Genomic DNA, 15,090 nt, shown 5'->3' with positions numbered 1-15,090 from the left:
CCTTGTGAGGAAGCCATTGTTTATGAGGAAAGTTTTCATGACGAACATTTATTCCTCATTTCTTCACATGATCCCTAGTATGGAGATATTATTATATATCTCCAGACTTCGAAGTTTCCACCTGCCTTCTCCAAAGATGAGTGTCGAAAGTTACGTCACCTTGCCAAAAACTATGTTATCATTGGTGATACATTATATCGCAGAGGGGTTGACTCAATCCTTAGGCGTTGCTTAACTTTGGAAGAAGATGAGTCTGTGCTTAATGATAACCATAGTGGAGCTTGTGGCGGTCATCTATCAGGGCTCACAACAGCCCAAAAAATATTTCGTGTAGGCTACTTTTGGCCTTCAATTTTCAAATACTATAATGAAGTGGTCAAACGTTGCCACCCTTGTCAAATTTATACTCGGAAAATGTGCGGAGATCCAACTCCACTTTTTCTTGTTATCACTGTCAGTCCATTTACAAAGTGGGGAATTGATTTTACTACTTGTAATCCACCTTCAGTGGCGAATCACAAGTACATCATTGTGGCTATAGACTACTTTACGAAGTGGGTTGAGGCCATGCCTACTTACAAAAACAATAGTGAGACAACAACTTTGTTCCTCTTCAACCAAGTTATTTCACAATTTGGTATCCCAAGAGAGATTGTCATTGACTATGATAGTCACTTCCAGAATCAACTGATGACCGAATTAGCTCTCAGGTTGGGCTTCCGACAGGAGCATTCATCTCCATATTATCCTTAAGCCAATGGGCAAGTCCAAGCCATGAATAAGTCCCTCAAGACTATCCTGCAAAGGACAATTGATAAAAAATGATCCAATTGGCACATCAAGTTGTGCTCAGCGCTTTTGGTATATTGAACCTCGGTTAATACTGCCACCGATTTTACTCCTTTTCAATTAGTTTATGGGTTGGAATCTATTTTTCCTATCGAATGTGAAATTCCATCCCTTAAGCTAGCCATAGAACTTCTTCCAGAGACGTCTAGTCTCGAAGAACACCTCGTTCATTTGGAACATCTTGATGAGTAGCGTCAAGATGCAGCCATAATAAACGAAGCCCATAAGATGAGGATTAAAACTCAGTATGATAAAGTTGTCCATGCTCGGGTCTTTTCTGAAGGCAACCTTGTCCTAGTCTATGACCAAGAGAAAGATGCCCTGGGGGAAGGAAAATTCAAGTCTATGTGGTATGGTCCCTTTATATTCAAACGAGTTTTGGGAAAAGTGGCTTATGAACTAATTGATTTTGAAAGGAACAAGCTGGCGTAGCCCTGAAATGGGCTCTACCTTAGGAAGTATTTTTCTTAAGCTTCAGCCGAGCGATTTCTTGTTTGTATATATTGTATCTTTGTATATATTTGTCTGGCATTTTGTGATATCGACATTTTTTATCTGCTTTGGCAAGTGTTGATGGATGGTTCAAATAATTTCGGATTCACCGATGGTGCTAGTCGACACACTCAGAATCTTTCTTCCGCAGCTTGGGTGATTTATTATCCATCTAGCTAGTTGATGGTGTCAAGGGGAGTATGTATTGGCCCTGCTTTGAATAACATTGTCGAATATACTACTATTCTCAACTTACTATCCAAAGAAATATCTTATGGAATTGATTCATTAGTAGTTTATCTAGACTCACAGCTGGTGATGTCACAGTTAAATAACATTTATGGGGTTCATGATCCTTATTTATATCACCAATTTTTGAGAGTGAGAGTGTTGCAACGATCATTTATTTATATTACATATGTTCACATTCCACGATTTGAGAATTCATTAGCATACTCTATTGCTAATCAAGCATTAGATTGGCACATTAATCATTCATCAAATTAAATAACATAAAAAATCAAATTTGTATATATATCATAAAATCGCCTGTACATAGATAGAGTGTTCAAAAAATAATATACAAAATTGGGACAAGATGCCCTCAAAATTTGGGTTCATTCCCATAATCATGTCCAGTCATACATAGGTATGTCTATCGACCCAGCTCAGGATGAGCAGCAAAAAAGTTAACCACTGCATTGGCCACCCGCCGAAGTATACGGATCTAGTCCCCTGGTACCCCTACCACACGGCGCTGCATCTCCTCAGGTAGATCTTCTATGGCTATCATAGGTATCTGGTGAGTTAGTCTCACCAAGTTTCTTGGAATTGCATATAGGATTCTCTCTATCTCAGCTACTACCTCTTCGGCCCCTCTTCTGCAACGCTTGTGCCTCGGGAATCAGTCTAGCCCCACTAGACCTACATCTATAACTTGGTCATTTTGTTAGTATTTTGTCTCGTCAAAATATTTCTAAGTTCATTTCATATTTAAAATATCCAAAAAATCTTAAAAATTCAAAAAAGTTTAAAAATTGTTACCTATGTCTCTCCATGTTGCATTTGGTGGCAACACTAAGTCTGGATCTCCTCGAAAATCCATACCAGCATACGGGTAGCATTGACTATGATCATTTGTTGGTCCCAACAGGTGAAGAATTCATCATCAAAAGTTGTCCTAGGCACGTCCCCACCTCCAAGGCATTTCGTCAGGTCTGCCCATCTACCCATCTGTGGATCTCTTTTCTTACTAATGGAAATTGATACTTTGGGACATAGTTCAGGTACCTTCTCGAAGAAGTATGAGCATAATATGGTCCCATATCCAAAGTTCTTTGTCTGACCCTTCTGTATATAGGTCAATTGGCTCTTCATGTTAGTCAGAAGAGGAGTACACCAGTCAAACACCATGGCAAGACATTTTACTGCCAGGCCCATGGATACTCGTGATACCTGATGTAGTGAAGCTAACCCATTTACCTGTGTAGTGGTAAATAGCAGAATCCTCAGAGATAAAATTTCCACATGTTTGATTGGAATTTGACTTCCAATCTTCTCTTGATGTTTATGATAGTATATATGCACATAGTCTTCTACTAAAAGACTACTTCTTGTCCTGCCAATCGAATGCACGACCTCCCCTCTTCGGGAGAGACCTGTAATAAAGTAGATGTCTTCGACCTCAATTTGTAAAGGCATCTGGAATATCATGAAGGCATCATCCTCTGCACTCCAGTAGTGGATCAGTAGTTCGAGTAAGCATGTATTGGCTTTCATATTTGCCATCTTGAAGAATTTCAATAAGCCATAGCCTCTCAGCGTGTCTAATGCAATTTGGTCATGCATTACCTCATTATCAATATTGGTATGATCTATTTCTCTCCAAGTGATAGTCATCCTACAAAAGATTAGAGTTCTAACCATTAGATTTTGTGTTTAAACTTCAACTCACGTACATGTGGGCTCCCTTTACACATAGTCCTGTGTAGGGCCGTCGTATACGCAGGTTCATCACATCCAACCCATGTGTACAGAGAGTTGGATTTTTGGGCATAAATTCCCACAGTCAAAACTTTAAGAAAACTTCTAAAAACTATCACAAAACATTGTAAGTATGATTTGAGGGTTACCTGATAAGTTTGGCGTGATTTGAATGGTCCAATTGTTCAGAGGAAAGCTTGCTCCATTTTGCTCCACAGCTCTTTGCTCCAAACAGAAATGAAAAAAATGTGAGTCCAAAAGTCATTATATAACTTTGAAATTGCAAAATATTTTTTTAGCAATTGATTTTTGTCTCATGGATTTATTGACCTGTGGGCTTGGAGTGTCGAGATTGGGTTTTTTTCAGGATATTTTGGAGACCTTCTTCGAGATGTTATTTCAGTCCCATGATCGTAGACCTGTCATGGTAGGTATCGTTCATTTACTGGCATTTAGGTTAGGTAAAACCATTTTCCGTTTCTTCTTGCATACTAGCCTCCATTCAATGATACATTTGCCATAGGGTTGACCCTAGAGTATCTCGGTTAGCAAACCATTTTCACTCAACGATTTTGAAATCATGATGCGATGGTAGAGCCATCCTTTACATGGGCATCTTAGTTAGAACCTCATTGACATTTCTTGCCCATGCTACTATACTGCGTAGGGTTGGGAGTCCTCTTTAGTCCTACCATGACTAATCCATTGAGGACACATTCTCCTTTCTTCTACGCTACTTTCTGGTCTTATACCCTAGAGGCTCCTTTGTGTTGAGTTGTACTATTGCATTGCATTTTGACTATTTCCACCTTTTGGCCTTGAGCCTGCTTCAATTGGAATTGTGTTTAAGCCACTTATTTGACCATGTTTTCTGCAAAATCGAACCATGCAATCACTTACCTTCTGCAACTTGACGCATCCTTTTACCGGTGGAAAGAGCATCCCTTTGAGTGTCCTTGACCAGTTTCGCCTCCCTGCATTGAGCATAGAAATGTTCCCCTCCCAGGAACTAGATCATCTGTTTCTTTGACACTCATTCTTTCCACTGTACTATAGCATTCTTTTATTCCTTTTCCAACTTAAAGAAAAAGACAAAAAAATTATATATTCCAAAAAACAACGGGAACAGGACAACATTTCCATATTTTTTTGGTAGCTAGAGTCAGTCGTGTTTCCCTTGAACAAAGCACTCAAAGGAGAGTCTATCCTCCATTTGGGTGGTATTTAGTTTAACTTAGGTACGCCTTAACCTTTTTATTGAGTCAATACTCCTCTGATTGGTTACCTCTTCCAATCATATGGAGAGTTTTCTCATGCCTCCTCCCTGACAAACTTATACAGAGTTATCATATGCTTCCATATAGTCATCATTTAGTCGTGCTTTTGTTCAAGGGAATTAAGCCTAAGTCAGCCTCTCTGTGGTGTCTCTTGACCTATTTTTTAGTTGGCCATCCCTGGCTGTCAGTGTCATGTTTGTCATCACATCAGTTATATTGGTACTTTGCTTGTGCTAGTTTGAGAAGGTCTCTGTTTACTTATTTCTAGTGGGTCTTGTCATCGACTATGACATATTGCTCTGAGGGAAAACCTAGAGCCGCACTCTGGCCCTTTTTTCATTATTGATAGGTCACCTTGTGCTTAGCATTGATTAGTATCATGGGTCTTTGACTGAGTGGTTTCCCTTGTGTTTGACATCAGCTTTCATTATCACACCTTGGGATTCGCACAGTGCCTTGGTTTCCATTTGACCCTATTGGCGGATTCCTCGCCTCAGTGTTATCTTTCATTATTGGTTGGTTCAGAGGGTTTCTATCTTGCACTAGATATATCTTGTGTACACCAGAAACATGCTTCGGTTGGGTTACTACATTTTTTTCGTCTAATTCCTTCCACATTATTGGCCTACGAGTTACACTCACGCTAGATTGATGTAGTATGCCTTAATTCCTTCCTTCTAGTGGATCGTTTCCTATGGACTACAATTCATTTGCTCTGGAAAAAGATCTAGAGTCCATTTAGCAGTGCCTTGGGGTTTGTAGTCATCAGTGGTAGATTCTTTCACTATTGAAAGTGGGAAACCATCATTTTCCCCTGATTGATAGATTCTTCTAGGTGTTTGACTTCAGCTCATTCATTCGCGTTTGTTAGATTGTACTGGGTACCTTGACTCTCATTATCATTATCGGTGACTAGTCTCGCATTTGTTAATAGTATACATCAATGACCGATAATCAAATGATTTCTCTTGAAGTCGACCTCAGATCATTTATTCCCATTATGTAGAAATGTACCACGACGGTTGGTGAAGACCTCAGGTTGCATCAGCATGTTTTGGTTCACTTATCAGTTGCTCTTGTTGTTGCTAGTTGACACCATCCACCTTATATGTTGCAATTCTTCATAGCGACATCTTATATGCTGGCATCCAAGTTGCGATGTAGTATCATTTTATTCCATCATGTTCATTTGGTACTATTGGGATCAATTTTTGACATCAGTGATAAACTTTATCTTTCAGCATCATTAATCATCTTCTTATATGTGATATTTAGACATGTACTATTTTGATCACGATCAGATGATACATTATGTAATTTTAGTTTCTTTTATACTTATATACATATTGGATCCACTTGTACTTGATATGTGGACATGCTTTACTTTTTTTGAGCATGGGTATGCCCGCCTCAGACAACAGTTTCTTTCTTATCTCTTTTGATGGCTTGGCAGGCTGAATTTTGATGAAGTCCTTCTTAGTCTTGGTAGGATTCTTTCCATATACTTAATACATTTCAGCCATCAAGTACCCCTTTTGACCTCATATATTAGGGGGCATCTGTTATAGCACCATTTACCACCCTTTGTATTTGTGATGCTTGGTTTATGGCTAGGGAAATCCCTCCTTCCAAACATGGTCCAAATATTTTAAAAACATTGTTTTATTCCCTGTATGATACTTTGCCATGGTATAAAAGTGTGTACATGCGGATCAGTCAATACCCAACCCGCGTATATGTGTTAAAACGCTTAAAAAAAATAAATTTCCTTAATTATGGGTGGAGTTCATGGGTTTTACCTATGGATTACCTCCTAGTGCCTATGGCCCAATTGTTTCCTAACTAAAAAGCTAATTGGGAGAGGTATAAATACACCTCTATGGGAAGGCCTTAAGGGAGAAGAGATACAGTTATTATACTGAGATTATCCCTGACTAAGTCTGAAGTATTCCTGTGCTTCATGCACTTCCCCAAGTTTCAGGAAACCCTTGTTTCCTTGATTATAGATATTCTCCCTCTTGCTTGAGATTTCATAGTGTTGGTTATGGAAGGCGTTTGTTGAATATTGGGATTGGACGGATCCAGAGGACAGTTCCGCTTGGAGATAGAAGAAGAAGACTCAGGTGAATTCTCTCTGTGTTATTTATAGCTTATTGTTGTTATAGACATATTTGGGCACTCCAACCCCAATCACATATGTCCATAAACCAAGGGCTTCTAAACCCCTAAAGGTGTTATTTCATACCCTAAAGGAACAAGGTCAGTTGATTACATCATCTCCTAGAAATTCTCCCTAAAAAACTACTCAGAACTGGTGAAAACTGGACCATACAGACTGCTCCATGCATAAGGTGCGATGCATCTTACCTATTACACATGGGGGTGCAATGCATACTAGAAATCCCTTTTGTAGGGTGCGAAGAGTGAGATCAGACAAATGACAGAAGCAGCTGGCTAGGTGGAAACCTAGAGAATCTTCTAGAAACTGTTCATATGACACTTGCCTCTTTGAATTCGCCCAGGGATGAGTAAGGGATCATGAAATATCCAAGTGGAACCAAGAACTATCAGTGAAATGACACTAATAAAAATCCTAGAAGCTGACTCACTCTCCTGTAAACATCTATATATGGATCCCTCATCCTAGAAATCTAGAAGCTGGAATTTTTTAATTTGCAAGGAAGTGTTGTTGATTTCTCTTTGAAGACATTGCTGGGTGATCTTTCTCTGTATGAGGTGAAGAGGTATTTCATGTTGGGAGGATGATGCTAGATTAGAAAACTTAGTTGTAATCCTCTGTTTTACTACTTCTATCAATAAAGCTATTTGATTTTTCCTCCATATGCTTGTATATCTCTGAATCTTGTATTTGTATATGCATTTATATGGTTAATGTATATCTGGTCCTACATTGTTTATGGTTATAGATCTCTATGCTTTGATGGTATTTTGCTGCCTTGACTCTACAAGTGTTCTTTGAAGCAAGAAAAGTGAGAAAGGAGTGGTGAAAGCTCTATCAAGGGAGAGAGAAAATGAGCAAGGAGACTAGAAAACGACTGAGGTTGGTACTCTCTGCTTCTCTCTCTTCTATCTCTCATAAAGGAAAACACAAGTAACTGTAGTTTGTTTGTTTCTAATATAGCTACCCATCTTAGTGGGACTAGCATCTCTAAATCGACACTAGTTTTCCCGATAACAAAATGGCGACTCCACTGGGGAACGAATAGTTTGTTTTTTTTGCTACTGATGTTTCCTTTATAAATCACAGACGGAGCCTGAAGTTAAGCCAGCTAGCCTTCGAACTGCTTTTTCTATGCAACTGCAAAGTATATCAATGCTACTTCAGTCAATCTCTGGGTTGGTTTATGAACTAAACATCTAGATTGCAAACATCCTAAGTTCCTTGGAAGTAGCTCAAATAACCTCATTAGATCAGCCCCTATACCTTGTGTTTACTGACAATCATTAGCTCAACCTAAATCCCTGAACTTAGCTGCAAACTGTGAGTGAAAACCAAGCTCAGTCTCATCCGTGGTCCATCGCACTGTCTCTTCTTGGAAACCTGGATGCATTGCACCTCCCATGTGTTGCAGGTGAGATGCATCCTTGTTTCCCTGTTTTACAGGTGCGATGATTGACTAAGATTCTTTCTACCTCCAGAATTTGGTTTTTTCTTCATTGTCTTTAGCTTTATTCAATAGTTTTGTTGTCTATGATTAGTATATCTCTATTGAAACTGTTAGAGTCGGTCTAGTCAGCCCTCCATCAGAGATCAAAACTCTTTGTGCATTTCAATCTTAGGTGTCCCGCTCCATTCACTCATCTACATTTCGCTAGGGGCATGCCATGATCTGATGGAGAAAGTCATGCTAATAATTTTCCCTCATGTCTGGCTCCTGCTGGCTCAGGTCTTTTGTCAACAATCACTAAATTCCATGATAGTCAAGGTTTGGTCCTTTACAGGACAAAGTCATTTTCTATGTTTGGGTCTAAGAATTCATCAATTTGGTCTTTGAAACATGTCTAGAAAAGCCATGCAGACTAGAGGGAGGCCCTTACACAGCTGTGGTTCAGAGAGCTTCATCGTCACGTGGATAGACTTCAAAAAGTCAAACAAGGTCATTTATGATAAAAATTTCCAAAAAATCACCAGTTGACTTTTCAGATGTAGTTATGGTTTCCATGGCCAAATGCTTTTTCATACAGTCCCTACAAAGATGTGTCAAAAATTTCATCATTTGAGCCAAAATGTCAAAGGGAAAGTGAAAATCAGTGTGTTTAAAAATCAATGAAAAAGTGCAAAACACAACATTAGAAAAATGGGTTTTCAAGGAAGCAAAAATTAAACCCATCTCCTCCAAGGCTATAGATACGTGTTTTGACCCAAATCAAAGGCATTGTGAAAGCAAGGCTATGGGAGAAAGGTGCATAGTCGAAAGAGTTGAAGAGTCAAACAATTAGGAGAAAATTTGGGTGATTTCATAGCGCGCGGTGCACACACCAAGGAGCACGGCACACACAGGGCCCGTCCACTGTGTAAATCTACCACTGGCGTGGCGCATACCCAGCACGCGGTGCACAGAGAGATAAAGCCCAAAAACCAATCAATTTGCCTAAAAAAATTTGGAGGCTCACCAAATTTGAAAGGTAGGAAACCTACCTCCACTCTTGCATCAAACTTGTAAGGAATAACATGGTTGTAGGAGTATAAATCAAATGAAATTTTTTTTATAAAGTAAACAAAAGAAGAGACAAAGAAATCATGATCCTAGGGTTTATGCTACAATGATAGTGCTGCCAAAGTGTTTCAAACCCTACCCCATCAACACTATACGCAAACTACTCCCAAATCCCTAACAAATCTCTCCCTTTAAACCCCTAATCCCCTTTCATCATTCCCCTCCTAATACTCCCTGTTTTATTTTCCCCTTGGTGGCAGATTTTCAGAGAAACTACCAGCTTCATTGGAATTCAAGGGCATCATAAAACTCAGGGTAAAAACAACAGTAATGGCATTCGAAGTTTCATCAAAATATGAGGAGGAGACCCACAGTCACACAGCTTTGGGAGAAAGGGCCCAAAGGAGACATCACCGGAGTGGCAGACATCTTAGAGATGAGCCAAACACCCTCACCGAGTTGCAGGCATGCCCTCTTGCTATGTCTCGTTTCCAAAACTTAGCATGTTTCGAATTTTGTCAGAGGGTGGCAAATGTCAGAGTTCATCACGATTTGGCTAGTCTTTTTGCACTTCACCTACATGGGGGACAGTCTGTTGGAAATAATACTGAGAGGGGGGGTGAATCAGTATTATCAAGCCAAATATTTCCTTTTTTTTAAATTCCAGATGATATACGCTACTATGCACCTCCTCATAGCCTGTCTTTTGGTCTAGGAACCAACTCCCAAGTGTTGTTCTTTTCGATCTGCTCAAGCTCTTCATCCATTGCCTTAACCCAACACTCATCCTTGCATGCTTCTTTTACATTTTGCGGTTCAGCGGAAGAGAGCAATGCCAAATAGCTTGAAGCTTCTGCAACTGTTCTTCTTGTTTGTACACCTGCTTCTTTCTGCCCCACAATTTGAGATTCTGGATGATTCTTCTGAACATATCTGGATGGAGTCTTCTCTTCTATTCTTGTCTGCTCCTCTGGTTCTTCTTGAGGTTCTTCTTCTTCATCATTCTGTTTTTGAGGGTAGCCTTCATCTTCTTCGATGTCTTCATGATGTACTTGCCTAGGAATGTATCCCTTCTCATCAACCACTACATCAATGCTGTCAACAATTCTGCCAAGTCTTTTATTGTAGCATTTGTATGCTTTGCTATGTGGAGAATAACGAAGAAGAATGCCTTCATCTGCTCTAGGTTCAAGTTTTCCAAGTTGCTCATCAGTATTCTTAATATAACATTTTCTCCCAAAGATTTTGAAGTGCTTTACCGAAGGAGTCTCAGCACACCAGAGCTCATGAGGGGTTTGAGTGCTGTTCACCCGGACATTTGTTTTGTTGGGAATAACAACCGCAGCATGTGCAGCTTCACCCCAGAAAGTTGTGGGAGTTCCCAACTCATCAAGCATAGCACGAACCATTTTTTGGACTGTTCTGTTCATTCTTTCCACAACTCCATTTTGCTGAGGAGTTCTAGCTATAGAGAATTCTCTTCTTATCCCATGTTCTTCACAGAAATCGAAAAATTCATTTGAGGAAAACTCCCCACCTCTGTCAGATCTGAGGCACTTGATTTTGTATCCTGATTCATTTTCAACCAAGGATTTTCGGATGCTTCATCTTTGTGCTTCATAAGTCCTAACCAGACAAACCTGGAGAAATCATCAATGAATAATATCAAGTATTCTTCTCCTCGATGTGTCCTTCTCCTGAATGGACCACATGTATCTGTATGAACTAGCTCAAGAGGCATGCTAGCTGATCCTTCCTTCTATGGAAAGTTAGTTCTGGTTTGCTTTCCAAACTGACATGATTTGCATATGGTGTTTTCTAGAATTTTGATATCTGGAAGATCGCGAACTGCCTGATATCTGCATGCTTTCCTTATTTGTGAAAAGCTTAGATGCCCCAACCTCCGATGCCATAACCAGTTTTCATCATCCTTGCTTAGATAGCATTGATGTTGTCCTTCTTCAAATATGTATAGATTATTTGGAGTTCTTTTACCTTTGATCATCGTTTTACCTGTATCAAGATCACGAACAAGACATCCGTTTGTTATAAATATCACCTCGGTTCCTTCATCACACATCTGGCTGACACTTAGAAGATTATGTTTCAATCCATCAACATACAAAACATTTCCAGCCTTGACCTTTTCTTTTAACTGAGCAATGCCTTTTCCTTTTATACTTGCAGGAGTATCATTTCCAAAAGAAACTTTATTTCCCTTTTCTAGAGCAGAATATGACTCAAGTTTTTCTTTATCACCTGTCGTATGCTTCGAACATCCACTGTCAATGTACCATAGATTTTCCTGTCCCTCTGCATAAAATGCTATCCCGCATCTTTTTGTTTGTGGTTCCTTTATTCTCCATGTTTTGGTGCTTGAGGCTTGTTCTTTTGTCTGCTAAAACCTGCTCATGCATTCAGAATCTTCATGAACAAAGTTATTGCAAATAGAACATTCAACTTCATTTTCAAGAGTCGAAAAGTTGTTATAGGTCCTTTTTGTAATCCCGGTCATACTTCTTTGTTTTTGAGCTTCTCTAGTCATGATAGTTTTATATGCAACACATTGAGCTGCTTTGTGACCAAAGTTATGGCAAGAGAAACATTGTCCATTGAAGAAACTTCTGCGGTTATCAAATCTACTGGCCACATGATTGTAATTTCTATTGTCATCCATTCTTGATCCAAATTGAGAAGATTTTACCTGTGGCTGGTTGTGGCTTTTGTTCACCCTTAAGACGGATTGCCCCTGATAGTCTCTGTTTGCAATTCGTCCCTGCTTTACCTGATGGTCTCCATTATGCTTTTGCTCATTCCTTCTTGCTGCATCAAGATAACTTTTTGAGGTGGATGCTTGAGAAGTTTCTCCATTATAGCCTAGACCTGTCTTGTTTAGAGGAGAACGCTGTACATTAATAATCTCATCCAAAGTTTCAGATCCTTTGACAAACTTAAGATTAATAGCTTTTGTTTTCTCAATCTCTTTTCTAAGACCAACAATTTCACCTTCTAATTTTTCAAGATGTTTTTCCTTTTCATCAATTTGAAATTGTAGAGTATCAATGATCATATTGTTTTCTTCTATACATCTCTTGAGTCTAGTAATTTCTTCATAAAGGCTATCCACATCTATAGCATCCATATAATCATCATCTTCAAATGCCATTAATAGTTTATAGTCATTACCTCGTTCATCTTCATCACTATTTGATAGACCATCACTATCTTCATGAGTGTAGTAGCTTTTCTTATTTGCACTCTGTTTCTTGTTCCATCTAGCAGGTTCCTTTCCTTTATCCTTATAAGGACATTTTGCAGCATAATGACCTACTCTTCCACGAGCAAAGAATTTAAAAGGTAACTTACCTCTGAACCTTCCAGAACCCCTTTGAAGATTTCTGACAAAATTTGATTCTTCTTCTTCTTCTTCTGGCACGTGACTTGCTTCATAATAATCTCCTTTTCCTGAAGCCTTGAAAGCAGCTTCTCTTCTATCTGATGGACCTCCCTTTCTCATTTCATAAGCAGTTAGAATTCCTTGTAGCTGAGACATAGTAAGAATTCGTAGATTTTCCCTTTCTTCTATTGCATATACTTTAGATTCAAACTTGGGGGACAATGATCTTAGAACATTTTCAACCACAATAGCCTCTTTTATTTCTTCACCCAAGTTTTTCATGCAATTAACAATCTCATCTACCCGAAGAAAATAGTTAGCCACACTTTCATCATTATACATCCTAAGATTCTCATACTGAATCGTGAGAGTTTGAAGTTTAGCACGCTTTACCTGTTCATCTCCTTCGTAGCTCAAGACAATCTTGTCCCATATTTCTTTTGCGGATTTATATTGCATAACCTTTACGAATTCTGTTTGAGATAAGCATCCCAGCAAAGTATTGACTGCTTTAGCATTTGTTTCATATTTCTTCTTTTCGGCTGTATCTGTAGGAGTAGCTGAAGGAAAAGTGTAGCTTGTATCTATGATATCCCAAACTTTTGTACCAAGAGATTGAAGATAGGAAGTAACTCTTACCTTCCAATAATTGAAGTTTGTCCCATCAAAGATTGGTGGCCTGATTGATGCTTCCCTCTCGTAGTTGCTCATGATGAATGATCTTCGTTCAAGCGATCAAGCTTCTCCGATGGACCTGCTCTGATACCAATTGTTGGAAATAATACTGAGAGGGGGGGTGAATCAGTATTATCAAGTCAAATATTTCCTTTTTTTAAAATTCCAGATGATATACGCTACTTCAATTAATACAACCCGCGTATATACGCAACTACAGATAAAGAAACCCGCGTATATAAATCAGACTTATAATTTGAATTATCTTTCAGATGTCAGTTATTAATCTGTGATTCAGATGCACATAAACAGTACCAAAACAGAACAGAAGACAGTCACACACAAGAACACAAGATATAAGGAGGAAACCCAACGTGGGTGAAAACCCCCTGCTGCAATTTGTCTCTATCTTCTTTTTAATTAGAAACTTCTCTTTACAATGTCTTGTACTGTAGCAGACTTTACCAGTATGCAGGCTGCAACCTGCAGAGAGCTACAACTCTCTCTCTCATTTTCCAGCTTCCCTAGAAGGGAGCTTCAACCCCCTTAGTTCTTGTACTAGCTTGAGATACTAGTACGCAGGCTCCTACCTGCAGAAGGCTGCACCCTTCTCTTTGCTTTCAGGGACCTCATTTCAATAATTTTCAGACTAGATCCACAAGAAACATTAATCAAACATCAAGAATTTCTGCATAACCCAAACTCCTTTTCACCAATCAAAAGCTGAAACAACTAAGCACTCCTCTGACCACTGAACCCAGAACACAGTAACTGTAATCAAACACCAATTCTGAACCTAGAACACTGCAGCAATAAAACAGAAGCAGCTAGAACATAAATCAAGACATATACGCTACTTCACTGTTCATCAACCTGCGAGTATACGCTTCTGTACCACAACCAACCTGCGTATATGCGTCTTTCATTCACAGAAAACGTGTATATACGCACCTTCAATTCACTGAACCTGCGTACAGATCTATAAAGGATAATTTATTCTTTTAAGCATTCAGACATTAGTTAACCCAGATTTATAGATCAAGAGTGCGCCACATATAACAGATCAAAATCATATAGAGATACCAATGTTCAAACCTTGAGACTTAGATCCGTCAATAGTCCTTATCCTTCTTGCGCTCAGGTTCCACCTTCATTCAGATCTAGATCTGCACCATAACCCAATCACCCGTCTTCCAGATCTATCACAATATCAGATATTCAATAATTCAGATGATCCCTTGCCACATGATCTACTTCCTCTTTTATAGTTTTAGGCCTTCCTCAATACCACGGTCCAAAACCATAATAAACCAATACCAAGGGCCAAAAACCTGGGTTCAACTCTTCTGCTGAGATACCATGGTCCACAACCAAAGGTTCAAATTCCAAGGACTAACAACCACGGACCAAAAATAAGTTTCCCATCATGTACGCGCTTTTATGTGCATAAAAGTGCGTGTGTACGCATACGCGACTTCAGAACGTATAAACCACGTGTATACGCGACTTCGGCAAGGTGTACCTGCGTATACAAGATTTCCTTCATTCTGAGCACTTGAACTGAGATCTGTCACCAAAGTGAGTTGCCATCAAGGACAACACCTGTACCATAGCGCCACATCTGTGCCAAAATGCCAACAATCTCCCCCTTTGGACTTGATGGCAACCCCAAGATCCTCAAAGTCATTCTCCCCCTTTGTCATCAAGGGCAAAGGGTTGTGCTCCCCCTGAGTACATG

This window comes from Pinus tabuliformis, chromosome 7 (assembly GCF_031772625.1).
Source record: "Pinus tabuliformis cultivar Carrire ecotype Pingquan chromosome 7, CPIR1, whole genome shotgun sequence".
Taxonomy (NCBI): domain Eukaryota; kingdom Viridiplantae; phylum Streptophyta; class Pinopsida; order Pinales; family Pinaceae; genus Pinus; species Pinus tabuliformis.
Note: the sequence above shows the minus strand (reverse complement) of the source record.